This window comes from Eretmochelys imbricata, chromosome 4 (genome assembly GCF_965152235.1).
Source record: "Eretmochelys imbricata isolate rEreImb1 chromosome 4, rEreImb1.hap1, whole genome shotgun sequence".
Taxonomy (NCBI): Eukaryota; Metazoa; Chordata; order Testudines; family Cheloniidae; genus Eretmochelys; species Eretmochelys imbricata.
Genome location: NC_135575.1, coordinates 34,518,236 through 34,540,722, shown reverse-complemented (window position 1 = coordinate 34,540,722; position 22,487 = coordinate 34,518,236).

The window sequence follows — 22,487 nt, the reverse complement described above, 5'->3', positions numbered from 1 at the left end:
CCTGCCCTGGCCCCACGCTGCGCTGCTCCAGGAAGCGCCCGGAACCACGTCCCTGCACGGCCCGTGGGAGTGGGGGGTGCAGAGGGCTCCGCGTGTTCCCTCATCTGTGGGTACCTCCCCCGAAGCTCCCATTGCCAATGGTAACCCATTCCTGACCAATGGGAGCTTTGGGGGAGGTACCCACAGGCAAGAGCAGTGTGCGGAGCTCTCTGCTGCGCCCCCCACCCCCAGGGGCCGCAGGGATGCGATGTGGCCTTTTCCCGGAGCAGCTCAGTGCCAAGCGGGTGGCAATCCTGTGGGCCGGATCCAAAGCCCCAAGGGGCTGGATCCGGCCCATGGGCCGTAGTTTGCCTACCCCTGCTCTAGGCCAATGGATAATTGTCTCAAGCCTCAGTTGCACTTTAACAAAAAGCGCATAAGCATATGGAGGTTTTGTGAGAGAGTATGTTCAGTAGAAGTGGCTAACTGAGCCAATAACCCACATGCAAGATTGATTTAAGTGTGATTCAGTCATGTTCTAATACAATAGTATTCAATATAAGAGCAACAGTTTATAGAAATACCTAATCAAAGTTTTAATACATCTGGGATGTTAAGTATTATCAGCCTCATTTTTCAAGTTGAGAAACTGAGGTAAAAAGTTACTTGCCCAAATACACACAGGAAACTTTTTTTTGCAGGGGGGATCAGAGCTTCCTACCTCCCAATGTCATGCCTTAAACAGAAACCGCAATTCTGGAACAAAAGTAGTGAATCAGATCCTCAACTGTTATTAACCAGCATAGCTCTGACTTCAGTGAGGATTTGACCTTGTAATTTGAAACAAAAAGAACGTTTCTGTCTATTCTTGGCTCAACAGTCAATTATAAATCCTCCAGCTCTGTTGGTGGTTCATATTTAAAGATAAGATTTAGCATGATCAATATAAACAAGAGTTTTGTTGAGAGTTATTTCATATGCTGTCATTAATGTCTTAGGAAGTATGTACTTGACTGAGTTTCATATGCTGTTTCTGTCAAACATTTGTTACTCAGCTTTATAAAATATATTTGTGTTTATCTAACATACCCTATTCAGTGTACTGAATAATCTTGAATCTCAAATGTTTGCTAATTATATTTATACTCTAGCTTATCCTATGATTTATTCTTAACTTCTAAAATAAGACGTATTCTATATAATGTTTAAAGACATAATTGAAAGGAAAATAAGTTAGTGTAGAGCCTAAGACTCTTTAAATAACACATACTTAAGCATGTGTTAGAAAAGAATTGACTAGGTTGATCACTTCTTGGGGATACTTTTTGATAAACTGGAATTTATATACATAAAAGTAAATCACACACTTTAAAGCCTTATATGATCCAAGATGCAACATTTTAACCAAAAGAATTAACTCAATTAAATTTTAGATTTAATGTCCTGAATAAAGCCTTACATTAGTGGGCCATAGCTTGTCAGCTGTAGTTCAAAAGTCAACCTACAATCGATCACACATCCATTGTAAAAGCGCAAGATTGGGTAGCAGTTGGTGTCCTCTATACACCACCAAATTACAGTAGGGAACGGGCTAGGGTGACCAGATGCTAAATACAAAATATCGGGACTGCCACAGGGGGAACGCCTTTTCAGTTGTTACACTCACCCGGCACGTTTGGCAGCAGGAAATAAATCTTGCTGCCGAAGACAGAAGTACCCGCTGCCAAAATGCCGCCAAAGTTAGTCAGCGACTGAAGGACCCGCCACCAAAGTACACTTTTCAATTTTTGATTAACAAGAACATGGAGGACATGTGGGGCCTGATTCTGAACTAACTTAGATTACTAAAATCAGGAGCAATTCCACAGAAGACAATGGACTTAGTGATGTAAAGAATTTGGCACCAGTTGCATAGTTGTGGAAAAAATTTCTTGTAGAATTTCCCATTTTTTGAAGTCTTCTAATTCTCCTGCCTGCTCATCTAAGGCCTGCTCATTACTTGAGGGTTCGGACAACATTTGTGCTTTCAAGAAATCTTGCTTTTTGTTGTGCATTTTAATCAGATTTTTCTTTTCTCCATCAACTTGACAGTATATTAGATATACTTGGATTAACGGTATTGTTTACGCTTATTCGTGTAATGTTGTTTTGAGTTGGGATCTTTAGATTTCATGCTCCGTTTAGGACAACAAGGCCGCCTCTTCCTCCCCATGTGTTCACTCTTGCTAGAGCTTTAAATGTTTTGAAAATTCTTACTCTTTTGGAAAGTTTTTCTATACATTTAAGGCCTAATCCAAAGCCCATTGAAGTCAGTGGGAGTATTTCCATTGACAATAATGGGCACCCATAGTAGGTGCCCAGGGTAGAACTGGTAGAAACTTTCACACTAGTAAAACAATTTCTAATTGAGACCTCTATAACTTAAGGTACATTTTCCTGCCTTGCAAAGGACTTGTTCAAACTTGTCTAAATCATTGTAATCTTTGGCGATCACAATTTTAATAAGACCCAGGTGTATTAAACCAGATTATATGACACATGTTAAGGTTCATGTCTGATATCAAATTAAGTATCTGGATGATTTATGGAAGAGTTCACCTCCCTTTCCCCCACATGAGGTTTAATACTAATCTTCAACCAGATCTTCCAACACTTTCTGTATTTAGACCTTCCTACCTTGAAACTTTCAATGTTTTTATTATCACAAGAGACTGATATCCAACCTAGCATCTGTTGTTAGTCCCCTGTCTTTTCTCTTTGGGAGAAGGTCTGAGCCTAGTGTATATCAATGTGATTACTGGATTCTGCTAAATTCCTAGGAAAAAAGCATTGCTTTCCTCTGTCTCATAGAAGTATTAGATTACATTATTACTCTGTGTTAATGTGTTTGGCTGTAAAGGAAATTGTTGAGTAGTTTCTTAAAAAAAAAAAAAACCCAGCGCCCACCAACCTCCAACAAATTCCATAAAGCATCAGAACACTCCTCATTAGCTCATACTGACAAGGATTGGCAAGACTGCCTGTATTGGTATTGACGGATCTTTGGCTAGATTCATATTGAGGGACACAGGTGTAAATTACACCTCCTCTTGCCAGCCTTGTCCCCCACACGTTGGGATATTTCACCTCAAGAGAAGGTAGCTGGTGTTACATGCCACTCCTACGCTCTGGGGGTTTCAAGTGGTAGAAGGAAACTTTAAAACACATCAAGTGTTCATCTTAAGCTCCTATCAGTGGAGGCTGCCTTGGTAACAAGCTAAATCAGTATATAATTCCAATCTGCTTTTCTTTCCTTTTTCTCAAATCACTGCCGCTTTTTTGGATTGTGCCGAACCTTTGTGGTCCTTGGGCATCTGTGGTCTTATTTCTATATATTTCTTTTGTGCTTTTTGGGGCAGGGGTTCTTTCCTTCACTGTCTAACTTCTCCCATCTTTTAGTTATGGATTACCACTGATTTTTTTTCATTAGTATTGTTTTGACTCTATTGCCCAGTTGCTTGCAGAGGTACAGAGATAATTCACCTCCTACAGTTAGGTGCAGTGGAACCAGTTCCAACAGAACACAGAGGGAAGGGATTTTACTCCCACCATTTCCTGACCCAGAAGAAAAGCAGAGGATGGTGACCCATCCTAGACCTACAAAGACTCAACAAATTTGTACGCTCCCGAAAATTCAGGATGGTCTCATTGGGCACAATAAGACCTGCACAGGAACAAGGGAACTGGTTCTCAGCCCTCCACCAACAAGACACATACTTCGGTGTATCAATACATCCAGCGCACAGACGATTTCTACAATTCACAGTGCACACAACCACTTCCAGTACAGAGTGTTACCATTTGGTGTCTCCACAGCACTAAGAGTGTTTTCCAAAACTCTTGCAGTGGCTGTTGCCCATCTATGCAAACAAGGGATCATATTTTTCCCATGCCTGGATGACTGCCTTAGCAAGGGCCGATCATATGAAGAGACACAAACGGCCACACAGTCTACCATCACTCTTTTCCAAAGGTTAGGACTGCAAATAAATTTCCAAAAATCCACTCTGATACCCATACAACAAATAGAGTTCACGGGGGCTTACCTGGACTCGATTCCAGCCACAGCCTCATGTCCACACACCAGATTCCTCCTCATTAAACACCTCATAGACACGGTGTCCATCTGCCCAAGGGTTGAAGCAAGAACATGCCTACAACTTCTGGGCCATATGGCAGCCACCACATTCATGGTGAAATGCACCAGACTACACATGAGGTGCCTCCAGGACTGGCTGAGCTCAGTATACAAACCCACCAAGCACAGCCTCCACATGATAATTCTACCCACAAAGCTGCTGCAGTGGTGGCCAAAAAGGGAGAACATATGTACAGGTGTTCCCCATCACCTAAATCCTCCTGCGCTTTTGCTCATGACAGACACCTCCCTGGTAGGCTGGGGAGCATACCTGGACCACCACACCACACAAGGCAGAGGGTCCACATCTGCACATGAACCTCTTAGAATTCAGAGCAGTCAGGTATGCATGTCTTCACTTCTTCCCCCTCATAAGAAACAAATCAATTGGAGTCTTGATGGGCAATATAGCATGCATGTTCTACATCAACAGACAAGGGGGAGCATGATCACACTCCCAATACATAGAAGCCATCAAACTGTGGAATTGGTGCATCCAACATCACACAGACATCACGGCTTCCTACCTGCCTGGATGTTGGAACACTACCACCGACATACTCGGCAGACACTTCTCACGAGAACACAAATGGGAATAAAACCCTTCAATCTTACACCGACTATTCTCCCTACAGGGTTCCCCATTGATAGACTTATTTGCCACAGCAAAGAACCACAAATGCCATCTATTCTGTTCTAGGGCGGGACTCGGGACCACATCCCTAGGAGAAGTGTTGCTGATCCTGTGGAACAAGACACTCATGTATGCATTCCCACCGATTCCACTGGTACAGAGTCCTCCGCAAGATCAGGGATGACAATGTCAAGGTCATACTTATCGCTCCAGGATGGCCCAGGCAGACTTGGTATCCAAACCTGCAACGCATGTCGATCCTCCCTCCAAGAAATCTCCCAAAGAGACTGGACTTCCTCTCGCAGAGTGACGGTCATATCCTCCATCTACAATCAGAGAAGCTCCGTCTGAAAGTGTGGCTCCTACATGATTCCAAATACTTGAGCTGGCCTGTTCAGAGCAAGTAAAACACATGTTACACAGTAGATGAAACTCCACTTGCAATACTTACCTACAAAAGTGGAAACTATTCTCTATGTGATGCTGGCAGAAGGGCCTCACACCCTGCACCACGTATCTTAGACTACATTTTAGAACTAAAGAATGACGGACTATCGCTCAGTTCCATCAGAGTACACCTCGCAGCAGTCAACACTTTCCATGACAAACTGGACAGCTTCTCGGTTTTCACACACCCTACCACCGCCCTGTGGGTGCTCCACTACCCACCGTCCTCCCCTCTACTTCTGAGTTTGATTCAGAGGACTCCATGGTAGAGAAGGAACCGAGGGGGTCAAGATGTGCGTGTGCCGAACAGACTCCAAAGATACCATGAGACGGCAACTGCGCAGACGCATCCCGACCAGGGACTGCTACTGAAGATCTCTGATCAACGCACCATCACTGGGAGTGGAGCACCCTCAGGGGGACACGTCTTGAAGAACCTCAGTTACTGCACAAGGTGAGTAACCTTCTCTTCTAGTTTCAAGTCACATTGTGTGACATGATAGCAGTTTGTTGTGAACTGAAGGCATAGTGTTCTCCATGGATATCCAATGGCCCTTTACTTTGATGCTAAGCAGCATGCATTCTGGGATGTCAGGTGGGTTTAATTTTTTTAAACCCTGTTCCTGCTGTCTCCTCCCCAGAAAGTAAGTATGGCGTGGCTCGTGCCATTTTCAAATTGCTACCTGCCAGCATTGACCAACAATGATCCATCCCCTATGTGCATATAGTCTCACTTGTCACTAGACTGCTTGGACTGTATTACAGCACTTAGAGCCAGATGAATTCAGCATTGGACTGTTGCACCACTGAGCCAATAATGTGGGAGCGGGCAAATGGTCTATGATAGTGGCAGCAGGAGAACACTCTGAAGCGGTGGCAGGATGAAGCAGAAGACAGTAGGAGGCTGAACTGTTGGAACAAGAGGACTAATTCCTAGATCACCTACATAGTGTTCAGCACCATTTCTGGGCCCAGAAAACCAGTGTTGATTGGTGGGAGATGATTATTCTGCAGAGCTGGGATGACCAGCAGTGGTAAGAGAACTTTTGAGATCTACCTTTTTGTAAATTCTGCACAGAAATCTCAACTCTAGAGCTTCTCTGACAGCATGCACCTCATATTGGTTCTACACCTGTGGAGGAAAGGGTCCTCCTCTTCCATTTGGAAACTGGCCATCCCAGAATGCCACTGGGATAAACTGATTCAGACCAAATAGAATATCCTCTGGCACAATACATTGAAGGAAATTGGGGGAGGGGGGAGGGTGTAAAAATCCAAAACAGAGATTTGTACTGAATTTAATGTACACAATATGAAACTCCTTCATTTTCATATTATATAGATTAAAATCCTCTGGATTCACATCTACCTGACATTTCTGTAGCTTTTCCTGATTGTAGTAGAATTCAGCTCTTCTATGTTGTCAGTGCACAGGGCCCTGGTTAATACTCCTCTTAGCCTTCATCTTTGCTTTAGAACTATGTCTCCTGCTTTGCTTTCAGTGTTCTAAAAATACACCAAGGGCCAGATTTTCAAGGGTATTTAGGTAGCTGAAGATGCAGAAAGGCGGGTATGTTTTTTTCAAAAGCACCTAAGCAGGTTAGATGCCTAACTCTCATTGAACCAGTGTGAACACCTTTGTAAATCTTGCCCCAGATCATGTGAGTTAGGAGAAACTGTTTCTTTTCCCTCTTCACGCAACGTGGCTTGCTAGTTGGAAACAGCTTAGGTCAATGTACACTAGGGCAGTGGTTCTCAATGAGGGGTACACATACCCTTTGGGGTATGCAGGGGTCTTCCAGGGGGTATATCAACTCTTCTAGATATTTGCCTGGTTTTACAACAGGCTACATAAAAAGCAAAGTCAATACTAACTGAAATTTCATACAGACAATGACTTGTTTATACTGCTCTATATACTGTACACTGAAATGCAAGTACAATATTTATATTTCATTTGATGTACTATATATTTATATGGTAAAAATGAGTAAGTAAGTAAAATGAGTAAGTAAGGTAAGTAATCTTTCCGTAATAGTGTGCTGTGCCACTTTTTTGTGTGTTTGTCTGATTTTGTAAGCAAGTAGTCTTTAAGTAAGGTGACACTTGGGATATGCAAGACAAATCAGATTCCTGAAAGGGGTACAGTAGTCTGGAAAGATTGAGAACCACTGTGCTAGGAAACTTTTAGTGCACAGCGGTAGGGTCCCTAGAGTCATGCAGCAGGCTAGAGCACTAGATTTACACCACACTCTCCGTATAGACCAGCTCTAGGAGGTCCATACCCCTTCAGTTTAAGTGGAGATAATCCAGTTCAACCAGGCCATCATCTGAAAGACATACTGCCATGCCCGGGAGGGTCAAGAAGGGTCACATGCCCCTCCGCAGATGCCTGGGGGAGGAGCACATTCCGCAGGGAACTGCAGCAGCGCAAGGAGCAGAATGTGGGGCCACTGCTCCCAGGAGCCAGCACCCCTTGCTGGCAGCTCCTCCAGCAGGGCTGTATTGGTACCGCCCCCAGCCCTGTTCTCTGGTGGGGCTGTGCAAACCCCAGGAGACACAGCTACATGGAAGGGCTGGGGGCAGTACACCCACACCCACACTACTAGCATGGGGCCGCCCTCCTTTTGCCTGAAATCAGTATTTGGCACAGTGGGAGGACAGAGGCCCCACCAGGTAACGTGGGGAGGGGACAGGGAGAGTGTGGGGGCCTAGGCTGGGAGTGAGGTGGGGACGGGTCACTTGGTGGGTCACATGGGGAAATAACACGCGCCCCCCCCTTGTGTCCCTCCCATGAGCCGCCTATCTTGCCCTCTACATTCATTGTTTAGTATATCCAGTACCCTTCTTCTCCGTTCTTGACTGCAGCTGCAATTTTCCCATCCCATGTTAATTTCTGTTCCTTTTACTATTGTCATTTGTTCCCATGTGAGCTATTATCAATAGGAAATCCACAGAATTCATTGGGATATCTAGCAATCTTATTTTGATATAATTAGACCTAAAACCAAGAAGGCAGCAAACCATCCAGTTTTCTTTGTCTGGGGCTGGGCTGTTGCTCATGTGTATTGTTAGGTGTTTGGACATGAAATTACCTGATTTGTTGTTAAAATGGGAATTTTGCATTCAATGATTGGTGTGCATGCAAAACTAGCTCCTGCAAATGATCAACTGGAAATTAAATACTTGGGCCTGGGATTTAATACCTTATTAGCATTCAGTAATATCATAGCCCATATAGGGCTTCAGTGAAACTATTAATGGATTGGAATGCTGCAAAGGTCTCAGAATTTGGCTCATAATTTTTTGAATTTTTTCTTGAGGTGTCAGTAGCATTTTAACTTCTGTGGAAATCTTTTTAAAAAATGGAATTCTTGAAGTTAAACTTTAAAGTTATAGAAACTGTGCTGCAGATAAATGTTAGCTTTTTAAAAGAGACTGCCATGAAAGTTTTAGCAGCATTGTTCAAGTTTCGCCACACATCTCCATTAAAAACAGCTGCAGAGTTTGGAATTATCTATTTCTGGTCATGCCTTCCATTCTGCTGAGAAGGTTATGTTAGAACAATGTTCTATTACATCGTCATCAGTAAGTCTAATTCTTTACTGTTAAGACTTTAAAAAGAGGATTGCACTGCATATATCTAAACAGATTATTTTATCTGGTCACAGACTGCCATGCACATTTCACTAATCTATATTCTAGTCATGTAAATATTTTTCAAAAACACATTTTACCTTTATATATTGAAGTAAAATAGATGTTTCCTTAGTTACATGTTTCCCTTCAAGAAATCAAGGGCAGAATTTTCATCACAAAACCAGTTAAACCACCTGCACTTCTCATTGTCTAGATCTCATCCCTCTTTCATTTCCTCTGGACGCCTGTAGGCCATCTTTCGTTCCCCCCCGCCCTCAGATCGGGGGGGGAAGGAAAACTATTCTTTGAAATCAGGGCTGAATCTCCTACAGTATCAAACATAGCCCAGTGGACCAAGACGTCATATGACTTGAAATAATTTTCTATGTTACCGTTTTAGCTAATCTAGGTAGTAATTGTACCATCTGTGTACAAATACGTATCAGTATGTCATACTTATTCTGTGCCCATGGAAGGCCAAAACCTCAGAGGAACTACTGCCAGGGAATCATTTTTATGAGTGGTGGAATGGGAAGCAGAGACACTATAGAGGGACTCCTTGGCACCTTGAATGTCATTTCATAAGGGCATTCTCAACAGAAACATGGTGTATGTGGGGAGGGAGGCTGTGTGTGGGCCAGGGGAATGACAATAGCATGGCCTCTAAAGGTATATCTCCACTGCATCTGGGAGCAAGCCAGGCTTACACTAACCCACTAAAAATAGCTGTGCAGCAGTGCTTGGGGCAGGAGGGGCCTGGAGAGCCCAAGCTCTAGCCCAACCTATGACTGGATCTCTGCTTCTTGCTGAGATTCACAAGCTGCCAAAGTCTTTAAAAGCGAAAAACCTAAAGCAAAGAAGAAAGTGCAGATGTAGCACTTGGAAGACAAACAGGAATCTTCTAGGGCGTAAAAAAAAAGAGAAACCTATCCAAATGCTTAGGATAGGATTTTCAAAAGAGTTGATCATTACCATAGAGCTCAATAGGAGCAGAGTTAACGTTGGTCTACGTGCTTTGAAAATCCCACATGCCAAGGTTTAAAAAGAAAATTATTTCCACTCTGACAGAAAATTTGTATCTGATATACTGATATCTCACTTTTGGACACTATTTTCAATTCGAGGCAATTTTACCCATTATAAACTTCATCCCCATTTAATAAGTACAGTATAAATATTGCACATTGTATATACTATATGTATAAACACTGAAGGGTTTTTATACTGAACATGTTAAGAGTACCTCACTGCCCAAACCTTCAATATAAACAAAATGACACTGCATCTTCAGTGTCCTTTATTCTGCATAGGCTTATGATGAGCTATTAGCATTATGCCAGTTATACTTTAGTCCTTTAAACAGCCCATGGGTTGGAAAATCATCAAATGCCTTCTGTGGAAAAAATATACAAAACATCCGAATGCTCACTGCTGAATATGCTAAATGAGCTAAATAATGGGAAACACATTTACAGTGTATTTTAATGGTAAGCCTATCCAATTTGTGATTTAAGAGGTCAAACTATTGGTTATTTTTGCATTCCTGGTAATTTAAGAAGCAGCAGACTGGGAAATGTGTACTCACAGGCCTTATAAAACTGCCTTCCTTATTTTGAATAATAGGCATCTATTGTAAAAGCTGTGCTGGTGGAAAAGCCCCTTTCCATCTTTACATACTCTGGCTGGACAGCCCACTGCCCATGAGGCCTACAATGAAAAATGAGCATTTAAAGGGCGGGGGAGGGGTGGATGAGCTACAGAAAATCCTCCCACCCAAGTCTCTGGAAAATTTGAACGGTCCAAAAGTTGGGACCAAAAAAGCTGCTGACACCATATGGTAACGTTCTCCGTAAAATTACTGCACTGTGCGCATGTTCTGAGAATGAGTTTCTCTCAGGAGTCTGAGCCAATGCCTGAGCACTGGGCAGACTGAGGCTGGAAGAGATGAGAAGAGAACACGGAACCGAAAGAACTTCTACTATGGGAGTTTTTTTGGAAGGCTTTAAATAGGGGCCAAATTCTTTCCTGATGGAAACTGGTGCAGCTCCAATGACTCTTATACCAAAAGTGATTGTGTGCATGGACCAGTCAAAAGATGAGGGCCTGATTCTCCTCAGATTTACACCAGTTTTACAATAGTCTAATATAATTCTACTGACTTCAGTGAAACTACTTCTGTTCTACACAGGCATTAACTGAGTGCAGAATCAGGCTCCCATGTGTCTATAAATAAACAAACATGTTTTTTATGCAATACAGTATCTGCCTAATTGCTGCCATTAGTCCGGGAGAACTAAAGAAACTGAGTTTAAAGAAATGCCCCTTCATTTAAGTAACTTGATTCTTCTATAGCAGCCATTTTAGTTTCTCTGACTGTAAAGAAGGAATCGTGGTACCCACCTTCATAAAATCAACTCAAATATTAGATAACCATATTCACTGTGTTCTGAAAGTCTTTTTTTTTAATGTTTAAGGTATTATTAGGAAGCTGAGGAAAAGGCAAAGCCCCCTGTAAAAATGCTTTGCTGCCATCTGAGAAGGGATGCTGCTTGAGGAAGATTACGTTGTAGCCTGTGAGAAGTTTTCAGGCTTTGACCTTTTTCTCTATTTTGCATTTTGGGAATCTTCAGTGACAATTTAATTTCATAATGCCATATTGCTATTTTATTAAATTATCACTGAAGATGCCATATTTTCTTCTGAGTTATGGCGCCCAAAGTCCCCTCTTACCAGCCCATTGCCATGGACTGCAATTCTGGAGCAAAGATCTGGTTCTAGTCTGCCACTAACTATGGACTAGATTATCACAGCTCTTTTACTGAGTTCCATGGGACCATAAGGTCTTGCTCCCCCTTCGTCCCCTGCTTGTGACTAGCCAGGGGGTAGAGAACAGAGGTACTTGCCCAATACTCCCACCTACAAGCAAGTGGGCAAGGAGTGGAGGAACCCTGGCTTCCTTTCCCCATCTCATTTGTCAGACTAGCTGGTAGAGCACACAGCAAGGAGTTAGCTGCTCTACAAAAAGTGAAATGACTTACTCCTTTTCTTTTTCCCCAACCAAGGTAACTGGGGGCTGAGTCACAGTCCATTCTCTAGTCTGCTCTTGGAGTAATGCAGATGCTGATTACCCCTAACTGAACATAGATTGTAAGGTTACAGTCTAGCCCTGTGTGACCTTAGTCAAATCAACTATCTTCAAAATGGAAATAATATCAGTATAGTCACACCTCATGGGACTTTTTGAGGCTTCATCTATTCCCGATACCATAGAATTTCCACATCCTTGGGTAGGAGGTGTTGTACAAGTGCAAAGTATTAATTACTGTTTATCCAGCTAAAAGTTTGTCAAGCTATGGGGTGGTTAAAATTATTTTGGCGAGAGCTTGTTTTGGGCTTGTCAAGGTCACAATGAGCTATTTCATTGTGTACTTAGTTGCTAAATGTACTAGCTGAAATAATTTCAGAAGTATAACTATGGTGTGTGAGGACTATGTTGGAATTGAAAGTTATTGCTTGAGTGGGGTGCTTTACTGGTCCTGCTTGCAGGCTAGTGGGCTCTGTAGTCTGTGATTGGACTCCATCTGAAAAGAACCAGCTTAAAGCAAAGTGGGGTGCATCGTGGCTCTCTGTTTTAAGGAGCAGCCTGTTTTGTTTCTCTGTTTTGGGGTTCTTGTGTGTTCTGAATTCTAAGAAATAAAGTAGTGTTACCTTGAAACCTTCCAGCAAGAGTATTTTATATTTTTATCTAATTTCTTTATGTGGTGTGAAATACAATACTTATCTGTTTAGAAGGTATGTTAGCTAGCTCCTCTCTTCATTCTCACTACTTTTTCATTCATTAGTTCTTTCATTCTTCTCTTCAAATTTTTCATCCATCATAACTAGCTATGCAATTAAATATATGCAATATAGATGTCCTCCAGTTTCCACATGGGGGTTAAGAAAAACAAGAAACCTAGCTAGTTGCATGACACTCCAGTTTGAATGCCCTCTAGTGGAATAGTTTCACTGTCAATAGACTAACTCACAAAAAGAGACCACTTTGTTCTAATAATCAGGAAAAATTATTTCTTCCTGAAAGGATTCTACAGTCTTTCCAGTTGAGTTTGTGCTCCCATCATCCCCAGAAAACCTCTGTTATCCATTGGAGAACCAGGCAGAATCAGGTGGAGAGGGGGGGTTGTGTGTGTGTGTGTGTGTGTCGTTTGTTTCTTTATAGTCTCACACCAGTCTAACATCTCCAAAAGCTGTTCATTGCAGAGCCATGTGATAGTGAAATTTCACACACTTTTGATTAATTCAGACCTCCATTTTGCCCACTTGTTCATATCCATATCCATTCCACACCTCTTAACAGCGTCAATCAGTTGCCATTTTTAATATCCTATCAGAAAACATTTCTCCTCAAAGGTCAACATTTTCTAAATTGATTTTGGGTGTCCAACCTGAGATGCCGTAAAAAAGGCCTGGTTTCCAGACAGCGCTGAGAACCCATGCATTGACTATCAGATCTCTTTAAGATGCGCAAACCATTACTCAAAACCATTGGTCATTTTTCACATTTTTGGCCCAAATGTGAAATTCCCACCTCTAACCCCACTTTCAAAACAAAACAAAACACAGTACTGGTTTAAGGCCAATATTCAGTCCTGCACCAGTTACAGATTAGGACCCCAAATCTTGAAGGCTCAGAAATAGGGACTCTTTGCCACTGGAAAGGGAGAGTCCCAAAAGTACATGCAGACATAGCACTTGCTTCTAGCCCTGGTAGGAAGCAAGGTTTCAGATTGTAAAGCTGTGACATGTTTATGTAGAGAAAAGTTAATGTCATTTTAGCATGTTTAAAAATGCATTATATTATATTTCTTTTATTCCTTCAAAAGTCTATAAAGTTGGATTCATGGTAACTAATCTACCTAGAATTACAGATGGGGGATATATAAGGACAAAGGTACGTATAAATATTATAAACTCTTTAAACCATTTCTATAATTTTGTTACCGTATCGGGTATTCTGCATATTAATGACACTTGTTTGAGAGAAACCTTCGATTGGCAAATCTGAGTTACAATCATATACTATGGTCATTCCACAGTCAAACTGATTCAGATATTTATACCACACAATTGTGTGTTTTGACAGATAACTAACTCAGACTAGAAGGAGCATGGTCTACTTTTTTTTTAAGCATAAGATTAAAAACAAAATCCCTAAATTTTAAACTGAAATCTACTTGCTGCATGGCCTTGAAAAAACCAATTAATCTCTGAATTTCAGTGTAGCCATCTGTGAAATGGGCACAGAAATACTTAGTCATCTGCCTCACAGCAGTTGTGAAGACCACATAGTTAAAGATGTAAAGTCCTGAGCATTCCTTCAATGAGATAAAAATGAAAATCTGAAAAGTGTAACGTTTTTCAAATCAGTGTTTTCTAAAACCACCTTACACAAATCATTTCAACAGAAATAATCTAAAAAGAAATAATATTTTTAATTTTGTTTATTGTATTTTGGGAATATTTATTTTTCATTTTGTCTTTAATACAGATTTGGCAAATAGGTACTCCCTCTAGCATATGACAGGGAAATTATAAATGGCTGGGTCATATAGTATGATTTATAATTCTGTCAATCATGATATTTTACTTGTTAAAGTCTATGGCAGCTTTTTATTGACACGAGGAAAAAACAAATGCAAAGGTAAAAGGTATAAACAAGACTAAGAATACCAATTGTCGAATTATTTTCTGATAGTATGATCTGGAACTCAGTATTTGATTGTTCTTTGGATGCATTCCAGACACACAACCTGCAGGACCATAAACACATAGTGTTTTATGCAGTGTCTACGATGTCCATTGTTTGTTTTAAATTGACTGTCTCAAACCTGACAATGTGGTGGCAGAAGTTTGCAAAACTTTACTGTCATACTGATGCCTCCACCATTTTTTCACTGAACTAAAAATGCACACGTGCAAGTGACCATCAGCACTTGCACCCACTTGAAAAATTAGTTTAGTCCTGTGCATGAATGCTAGTAGATGCATATGTGTTTTTTCTTAGTTTTTAGTCATTCAAGTCCCATTCACAGTTATGAACAAGTGGGCCCCAATTCAGGAAATTTCACAATTGGGTATGTTATCCCCTCATTCTTACACTGGACTTGATCTTGCATAACTGAACTCAATGGGAATTATGCCAGTGACTGATGGGAGCAAAATCAGTCCATTGGAATTCATGAGATCCATGTATAGATTGTTCTCTGTACAAAATTGTCCATAACATATAAGTCACATACTGTTCTTGGATAAGCATGTGCCTCCCATCGACTTCATCTGAGGGCAGAATTTGGCTTTGTTTTTATTTTTAAGACAATAACTTTTAAAGAAACTAAAGTATTTTGTTTTGTTAAGCTACAATTTTTTCAATGATCTGAGCTATCAATTTACCCTCTATTAGTCAATACTCAAAACAATTAGATTATTTTAGAAAGGATACATTGTATTTTTTATACATAACAAAGTTGAATTCTTGGTAATAGCAATGCTCAACTCAAAATTAACTATAGTGTCTTGACAACAGTGTCCACTTGTCTGTCTGTCCAAGAAAGTGCAATACTTAACTTTGCAACTTTAAAAGTTAGGGAATAACAAAATTAAGGTTCTCCTTGCAGCACTTTACAAAGCACTCTTTTTATAAATAAACAAAATTGCCTCAAAGAAATACCTGACTCTCACCAATTTCTCCTTCTAACTGGAACAATCAACAAGACTCTGAATTTTTTGTTTGTTTTGGTAAAAAGGGGTAAAACAAGCTGGTGCCACAACTCCACCTGTAATGAATGTAATAGGGAAAGCTGGTAATGGCACATATATTTAGGTCAATTAACGTTTTCCATTATCCTGAAATCCTTTTTTGTATGAGTAAGGGTTGCAGATTGAAGTCATTTTGTTGGGAAGAAAGAATGTCAGTCATGTACTTGACAATGTAATAAGTTTAATTTTTCTCCATTGTTTGCAGAAGGCCTTTGAAATTTGGTAGGGAGAAAGCCCAGTGAAATGACTCTTCTTTGTCCCATGAAATTCCATACAGGTTTGGCTGAGATATAAACTTTTTAAAATTCCCTTTGCTCTTCTGTTGCTAACTTATCAGCAAAATTTTGGCAGCATGTCAAAATAACAACTGAACATGAAAATTCTCATCTAAGACCAAGCAGCAGACATTGCACAGAGAACCTCAGGAGGATGCAGTCTTTCTGCAATGTGTACGCAGAGATATCTCCTATCATTTGAGTTGACTGACTATACTTACAAATTCTGGCCATTTAGCCGGGGGACTCATTTTGATTAGTAGCAGCAGTTGATGTGGCAACTTGTTTTTCAGGTGTCTCTCTTGGGATGACTGTGTTTTAACCCATGGTCATCCCAAGGGACACACCTGAAAAACATGTTCTCATTTTGTGTTAAATGAATACTTTAAAATAAATCAGTTAGTAGCTTAAACATGACACATACCTGGCATCACTTTCACACACCTGGAGAATAGAGTTAAGTGTTCATGCAAATATCTAATGGCATATAAAGGAATCACTGAAGATATCCTGTACTAATATCCTGGGTCAGGCAATATCACCCATTACTATTGCACTTTTTTCTTCAAGCTACAACATCTATCGAAGGGCTCCACGCTTCTGAACTATGGGACCTGACCCTGAAACCCTTTTTTGTATTAGTCAGGATTGCAGAATGAAGTCAGTTTGTTGGGGAGAAAGAATGTAATAAGTTTAATTTCAAATTCAGTACACATGAAACATTTCATAGACCTTTCTGTATTGTGTTTTATATCCTCACTTCTCATCCCTATTATAAAAACACTCTCGCTCCACATTTACTGTAAGTGCAGACCGTTTAGCAAAACTGCAGGTGTTTGCCAAAAGAGTTACTTCATTTTGGACTTCAGTTCATAGTTTAAAAATTAATATTTACTTTGGCCTCTATTTCATTTTTGTTTATATTTTTCCCTGACAATCTAAGTCCAGCTTCTATGGAGTCACCTTAAGACGGGATAAGATGCTGGCTTTAAACGACAATGGAAAAAGAGTAACATCAGTGATGATTAGGTGTGTCTGTCAAGAACTTTTTTTTTAAATCAATTCCTGGGAGCTTCTATAGTGTGTTTGGATTTATTGCCCAAACTACAAATTAAAAAGTGAAGATAAAAAACTGCCCTTTTTTGATTGACCGTTACAAGGGCGACAGTGGTGGTAATTTCCATGTTGGTATATTGGAAATGATTAAGTACTGAATGTGAGTATAAAAACATTAATTTGTTTCTAAAAATTTGAAAAATCATCACAAATTGTTATAAGTCTGGATTCACAAATCAGTATCCTGAATCTAGTAATATTATTACAGGTTTCATGAGTTCTCCATATGATTTTCTGATTTTTAAAACCCTTCCAATCATCAATTTGTCAACCTTAAATATGTCAGCAGCCTATTGAACCACAAGTTTAATTCATGTAGCATTTAAATGAATGCATTGCTTTTCATGCAAACTTTGTTAAAATAGGGTCAAATCATTTTGATATTCTCACACACACATTCTGTTGAATCAATAAAACAGTAGGCAAACCCAAAGACAGGGCTGGAAAGAGGTAGATGAAACTCTGTATTAAGCATGCAATCTGTATGATTAATTGAAATGAGATCTTCTGGTCACATTACTTTTTCTGTAGTCACACAAAGAAAGCATCTGCTGCTGCATCATCAGAAACACAGGAGGAAGTATTTAGGCATTAACCCTTTTATACCTGTGAGGTGGCATATCCTGCTGAGAGTGTTAATGCATCTCTCATTAACAAGTACAGTAAAAGCTTCTGACCCACTGGCTATGTGAGGGTTAATGTGTTTCTCATGCATATGACTGCTGTCTCAGTTGTGAGATCAGTTATAGTCCCTGGCCAAAGATAACTGCTAAAATATAACAGATGCTGGTTACTCCACAGCTGAGGTGGAGTATTTTCTTTCCTCCTCACTAGTCAGTGATGATGTCCCAATCCTCTGTTCATTGGAAATGTCAAAGGCACGAGCTGGTGATTACAAACTGAAATGAATAGATTGTTTTAATTGTGTTCATGTCTACAGACACCATGATGTTTAGCATTAGTTTCCAAAACACACACAGAGTAAATCTAAATAAAATGAATTGAATTAAATAACCTTTTTTTCTAAAATGTTGTACAAATAGCAGTGATGTACAGTATGTACTATTCTAATATTTAGAACATCGTAATACTGCTTACCACTTAACATCTTCAAAGCCATTTAAACCCACTGGTTTAATATCTTTAGGGTCACATGTTCTCAGGCTAAATTTGAGTGCCCAAGCTTTTGTGTATCTAGGGCAGATAGTTAGATGTTTTGAGGCCTGGTCTACACTTAAAAGTTTTGCCAAAACAACTGTCAGGAGTGCGACAAAACCTACACTCCTGACTGACATAGCTATGCCAGGAAAAGCCCTCATGGTGGTTATACCAGTACAAAAGTCCTTTTGCTGGTATAGTTTTTTTTTTTCCCCAGAGAATGGTATAAGATATACTGGCAAAAGAACTTGTATAGCTGTGTCTCCCCTATAGCTATACTGGCAAAACCTTTCTAGTATAGATAAGGCCAGCTATTCACTTTGCATGTATGCACACGTGAAAATCAGAGTTGCAGGTGTTGCCTGATCTTTAGATTATGTATGTATTATATTGATTACTTAAGAATCCCTAGTTATCACTTTGAGGGTTGCCAGGTTCTTGCCCCAAGATCAGGTCCAGTATTATTCAAATTATTATGTAATTGGGAACCCTGAAGTGCACAGTTGCAACTCTTCAGCCAATCGCTCAAACAAATTTTTTTACATTTTCAGGAGAGACTGCCCACTTCTTGTTTACAATGTCACCTGAAAGTGAGAACAGGTGTGCTCGTGGCACTGTTGTAGTGGGCATCACAAGATACTTACGTGCCAGATGCGGTAAAGATTCATATGTCCCTTCATGCTTCAAGCACCATTCCAGGGGACATGTCCCCATGCTGATATCGAGGAGAACACATCAACAATCCAAAGCAGTGTGGACTGACGCATGTTCCTTTTCATTATCTGAGTCAGATGCCACCAGCAGCAGGTTGATTTTCTTTTTTTGTGGTTTGGGTTCTGTAGTTTCTGCGGACTGTTGCTCTTCTAAGACTTCTGAAAGCATGCTCCATATCCCGTCCTGCTCAGATTTTGGAAGGCACTTCAGATTCTTAAACTTTGGGTTGAGTGCTGTAGCTATCTTTAGAAATCTCGCATTGGTATCTTCTTTGCGTTTTGTCAGATTTGCAGTGAAAGTGTTCTTAAAATGAACAACATGTGCTGGGTCATCATCTGAGACTGCTATAACATGAAATATATGGCGGAATGCGAGTAAAACAGCAGGGGAGGTACAGTACTTCTCCCAGGAGTTCAGTCACAAATTTAATTAATACATTATTTTTTTAATGAGCGTCATCAGCATGGAAGCATGTCCTCTGGAATGGTGGCCAAAGCATGAAGGGGCATATGAATGTTTAGCATATCTGGCATGTAAATACCTTGCAATGCCAGCTACGAAAGTTCCATGCAAATGTCTGTTCTCACTTGTCTGGTGACATTGTAAATAAGAGGGCAGCATTATTTTTTGTGTAAATGTAAACAAACTTGTTTCTCTCAGCAATTGGCTGAACAAGAAGTAGGACTGAGTGGACTTACAGGTTTTTACATTGTTTTGTTTTTGAGTGCAGTTATGTAACCAGAAAAATCTACATTTGTAAGTTGCACTTTCATGACAAAGAGATTGCACTACAGTACTTGTATGAGGTGAATTGAAAAATACTATTTCTTTTGTTTATCATTTTTACAGTATAAATATTTGTAATAAAAATTATATATACTTTTATTTCAATTAAAAAACAGAATACCATATATATGAAAATGTAGAAAAACATCCAAAATATTTAATACATTTCAATTGGTATTTTATTGTTTACCAGTGCCATTAAAACTGCGATTAATCGCAATACATTTTGTATCTCAATTTTTTTGAGTTAATCACGTGAGTTAACTGCAATTAATCAACAGTCCTAGCTTTTAGTAATCATGTAGTCCATACTTCTAACTGTGCAATGTGATCATGCAACGCTCGCTATCCCAGGCTGCAATATACAGTAGGAAAGATAGTTATTGAAATAGTTTCAACAGCTATCAGTTAAAGGAGATGTGAAGTATTTTTATTTCCTTTTATTATATTTGTCCATATTCCCAGCTCATAAATTTATAAAGAATAAAGTAGCCTCCCACACTTAAATTAAAATGTCTATCCAAAAGCCATATTATTAGGTACAACTTTGATGTGTGAAGCTCTGGCTGTTTCAGTATTGTGTGCTCACAGATCTCAGGTCTTGTACTTCAGCCTTACATGTTTTAACAGAAATTACAGCTTGCATCTTGATCAGCTAACACAAAATGATGAAAGTATACATACAAATTAAATGTTAAAGGACCATTTAGGTTGTACACTTAAAATCAGAAAACAGCCAAGAAATCCTAAAGTTAAGCAAAGTTAACTTCTATGTTATAGATCTGTACACTTTACTGTTTGTCGTATAATGAACAACAATTTACTAAGCTACATGTTTAGCCAGAGAAAAAGAAACAGAAAATGTTAGGTATTCTATAGGCAATGCAGCTATAACTGAGCCCCTTGAGGCAAGAGCTATCCTTTTAAGTGGAAAGCACCTACTACGTCATGGGTATGATCATAAACAAAACAATAACAAGAACAGAGTTTGAAACTTTAACTTTTGCATTCCCTGACTGCCTTCACATTGGATTACCAAAAAGTTTTGATTAAAAGCATTGTAATATAGCTGATGTATTGTAAACATTGACAACTAATTTCAGTAACAGAAAAGGTCAAATATCATTGCATGCAAAATGTAAACAGATGTGCAGCTGCACTTTGGCTCAAATTTTCAGGAAACATTCTCAAATCACACTCCCTGCAGTAAAGGAACTTACTCTTGCCTACCATATTCACCTCACTGATGCATGACAAGTGAGCTCAAGGTTTCATGCAGAGGACTTTGAAAATGCTAATGTTTTGTTCAGCAAAGGCAATATCTCTTTCTCTTTTTTATTTAATTTATATATATATATATATATATATATATATCATATAAAATGTAAAAGTATGGCTATCTGTGCTTTACAACCAGAGTCCTCTTTCTTCTTCCACTTCTGTTTCAAACATTAACAACTGAAACAGATTTACTTTCTGTGTAGGATCATAAAGTAGCAGTACAAATTACTTAAGTCAAGCTTATATATATATATATATATATATTAGTTCTACCATATTTTCAGAAGCCCCTAGTTTTCATGTGAAATAAGAACAAAAGTGTACAGCAGTATAAAGAAAGCAGAGCCATCAGTGTTCAGATGACATTTTTGTCTTTTTTCATTCAAGGGAAGATAGGAGACGCAGCCGAGACAATGTACTGTCTTTGTCCTAGTGTCCGACTGAGATAGGGGTTTGGCTAATGCTCAGGTAGGGTGGGGGCAGACACCGTGCAAAATGGCAGCAATAGTATCAATTGCCTTTTGGTAATAAAGTTCACAACTTCAGGACTCTTCTGGATTCCCAAGACGTAGCAATAGCTGGGCATGCTTTTATTCAGCTGCATCTGTCAAGAAGCATTTTCATAGCTATGAACAATGCTGCAGTCATCATCTGTGCCTTTGTTACCTCCACAATGGCTTACAGAATCATGCTCTAACTGAGACTACCCTTGGATGTCACAAAGAAATTAGTTAGTGTAAAATATGGCTACTCACTTAGCTTTGCTTCTCAAGTGCATCATTTTTAGGTTTGATTGAAAAATTTCCATTGAAACTGCTTTTCAATAACAAAGTTGGGTTTTCAATTAAATGACCTTTTTTGCCAAGCTTTTTTTTGCTATATGTATCTGCTTTTGTGTGCAGAAAATGTTGATTGGTATCGTGGGGGGGAGGGGGAGGGAGAAATTGAGCATCTGAAAACCAAAAAGTCTCATTAAGAGGCAAGAGCATGGTGCATCATGGAAGATGTAGTCCACCTATTAAGCTCAGCCCATGGAGGGGAACAGGCGCATGAAACACAAAACTACTGATCTAAGGCACCAATACAGCATTTCAGAATAAGAGTATTTCAGTTTTGGGCCAAAATATTTCATTTTTAAATTTTTTTGCCAAAAGTTGAAACTTTCTGTGCAACATAAACTTCATTTTCTGACCAGCTTGAATTATTTTACACCTGTTTTCCATAAACTTCATTATCTGCCTGTATGTTACTGGTTGTAATTCAAGGTTTTGATTTAGATCTAGAGCCTTAACATTTGCCATTTCAGAAGGAAGGGGCTGCCGCCTTTCTCATAGAAATTCAAAGTTACTCAGTGGAATTGAATCTGCTGGAAAGGAAGCCTGCTGCATAATTGGTGGATTTTTTAAAATATGTTCAAGTTAAGTAAAAAGAAAATTACATGGGAACAGGGAAGTACCAAATGTTA